This window comes from Mixophyes fleayi, chromosome 3, assembly GCF_038048845.1.
Source record: "Mixophyes fleayi isolate aMixFle1 chromosome 3, aMixFle1.hap1, whole genome shotgun sequence".
Classification (NCBI taxonomy): domain Eukaryota; kingdom Metazoa; phylum Chordata; class Amphibia; order Anura; family Limnodynastidae; genus Mixophyes; species Mixophyes fleayi.
This window is the reverse complement of record NC_134404.1, coordinates 180624628-180627460: the sequence shown is the minus strand read 5'-3', so window position 1 is coordinate 180627460 and position 2833 is coordinate 180624628. Positions and strand designations below refer to the sequence as shown.

The 2833-nt window shown below is 39.4% G+C and overlaps 1 non-coding gene across 1 annotated transcript; it reads right to left on the bottom strand.

Annotated features, from left to right (window-relative positions):
• Nucleotides 1-1596: 1596 nt before the first annotated feature.
• LOC142147668 (small nucleolar RNA SNORD50) lies at nt 1597-1668 on the bottom strand. Its single transcript, XR_012690780.1, has one exon. It is a non-coding gene; the product is annotated as a small nucleolar RNA SNORD50 (small nucleolar RNA).
• Between the last annotated feature and the right edge of the window lie 1165 nt (nt 1669-2833).

The window sequence follows — 2833 nt, the reverse complement described above, 5'->3', positions numbered from 1 at the left end:
GAAAACAGGATTGTTTTTGACACAAACCTTCTCTTGGTTATATTCTCTGAAACAGAGATCCACATTACTAATCATTTTCACTGCAAAATCCTGCAAAGGCGTGATGGACTTTGCCATGGGGAACCCACAGGTCACAGAGTCCAGAACTAGCTTAATTATTCTGTTTCTAACTATACAGGAGAACAAGACCAGAGTCAGTCAGCAAAGAAGGTTCAAGAATGGTCAACCGGGTTCCTTGTGCAGGAGTCCATGGTAATAACTGAGATTCTCATTAGTTTCTGCACCTCAGCACCAATTGCTAGCAGCATAGATGGTTCACATCCAAGAGAGCTTGTTACATTTTTTTCAGGTCATGGACCCCACCAGCCATGACTCTACTGGATCTGAGTGAGTGTAGAAGCAGGAAATCAAACAGGACCAATATAATAAATTTCTAGCAAGGCATCTCTAGTTACATGCACTCCAGGACTGATCCTGACACTAAGCTTTTGTATGCTGAGAAATGTGTTTTCAGTATATGCATCTGTTAAGCATATTCCTGCACAACTTGCATATTCCATCACCTCCTCATTATAGTGATGATCCACAGGTCTGTAAAGGGCCAAGAACAAGTGGATCAGTATCAGGGGGGTCACACAAAATAATGCAGAAGCACAAAACATTTTTACACAACCTGTTGCTCAGTCATGAGGAAATATCTTAAGCACTACCTCACACAGAAAGGGATTTTATCACTGTGAGGGTAGTTAGACTGAGTCATTCACTAAGATTGGTGGTAATAATGGAAGTTTCATTAGATGGATATGAGCAATCTAAGTAGTTGAAGGGATTGATCCATGTAATTATTCTGATTGCAACGTCTAAAGTTAGAAATTAACTTCTTTTCACCTGTGAGCTAAATTGTCAGATGTCCAATATGGCTGCCTTTACATGCTCCTGAACCAGCTTATATTGAACACAATTTACTACAAAATCACCACAAATTAAGGGTGTGCACCAGCCACTTTTGGTGTTTTTGGTTTTGGGTTCTGATTAGCTTGAGGTTTTGGGTTTTGATTTGTTTTGCCAAAACACCCCACGAAAGGTTTTGGTTCTGATTTTGGGTTTTGGGTTCTGATTTTTTTTTAAAAAAAAAGCATAAAAAGTGCTAAAAATCCATTTTTTTTTTGTTTTTTTTCACTCCTACACTATTATTAACCTCAATAACATTCATTCCCACTCATTTCCAGTCTATTCTAAACACCTTACACCTCACAATATTGTTTTTAGGCCAAAAGGTTGCACCGAGGTAGCTGGATGACTAAGCTAAGTGACACAAGTGGGAGGCACAAACACGTGGCAGGATCAGTGGACTTAAACAGCAGTACCACTGGACTTATACGGCAGGATCAGTGCCTTGCTTGCAGTCTCCAGGGTAACGCAAATAATCTGTACAAATATGCACACAGGGGCATGGCCAGTAAAATATGGAACACATACTTTATGGATAAACAATGTCACTACACTTCATGCCGAGAAGCTAACCAAATAGTTTTCTCCATACAAGATACTCCCAACTATTCACTGAAATACCTAACTTTTATCACCACGTAAATTAACTCAGCAGTCAGATCCATAATAAAGAGTGTCATCACACAAGTCAGGTTCGGGATAGACGCATGACAGTTCAGGTAAATTTAACATGTCCAAACAGATCATTGTGTATCTGTAGTTCTGTCTTGTTTTTAATGTGATTTTTGTGTTTATTAAGCCATGAATTGAACATGACAAGTGTATATGTGCGAATGAGCCCTTAAATCACATATAAAGAGATTACAGATCTGTGTTTAAAGCTTCCCTACAATCTTACATTACAAGAGCAGTGTTATGGTTAGGATTTGGATTTCACAAATGCTTTCCTTTTAGTAAATTTACCTCCTTTAAATTTAGTGCTAAAATGACATTGCTTTTATAACCTGTTTGTGTAAAATGTTGTTTTAAGAAAATAAAAAAGGGTTTCTAACCTTTTTGTAGCTTCACATTTATTTCATTTGTTTGGCCATTGAACCATCCTGGGATCTCCACCCGGCAGCAGTACGTTCCTTCATCCTCCTCAGTCACCCCAGTGATGGTCAGGGACACGTCCCCTGTGATATGTTCCCCAATAACTGGTATCTGTCAGATTTCCTCCAGGTCACCCTGCTGCCGTCTGTCCAGATGATCACATTGTTACACTTAGAGGATGGACAGCTGCCCCGTCCCCAGCACATTGTGGTTGTACCACCACTGACAGTGTAATGTCAGGTTACCAATATTTGTCAAGGGGATAGCGCACTACGGACTACATTAGGTTCAGCAGCGGAATAACAGGATAGTCCAGCCTGGGAGCATAAGTGAATACAGAATATTCTGCGCTTGAATCTAAATTGTGGATGTAAAATAAATTGGAAACTAAAATATGACCCTAATGTATAAGGGAAAAAACCTTTATCAAGGGTTTGATAAAAACATGGGTAGACAAAATCAATATTAAGCATAAGTTACAGAATGCACATCTCGTACAAACATTATCTATTGTCAAAGTTCACATATAAAACCTTATTGTGGAGTGCAGGGTGCACTATTGGCAGAAGAAAAGCTGTGATCCAGGATAGGATCAGATAATAGTCTTGAGAGATAGAAGAGGTCCAGCATGTAAAACTGATGTCCACAGTACACTGGTTAATATACTTGCGCTTTGATGTAATGTCCGATGTGGTGGTTGCTCCTTTGAGTGTCCAGTTGAACCACTGCAGGATAGATTGGAAGACGAGTAGTCCTGGCAGTCAATAATGTATTATCCGATGAGGAAATT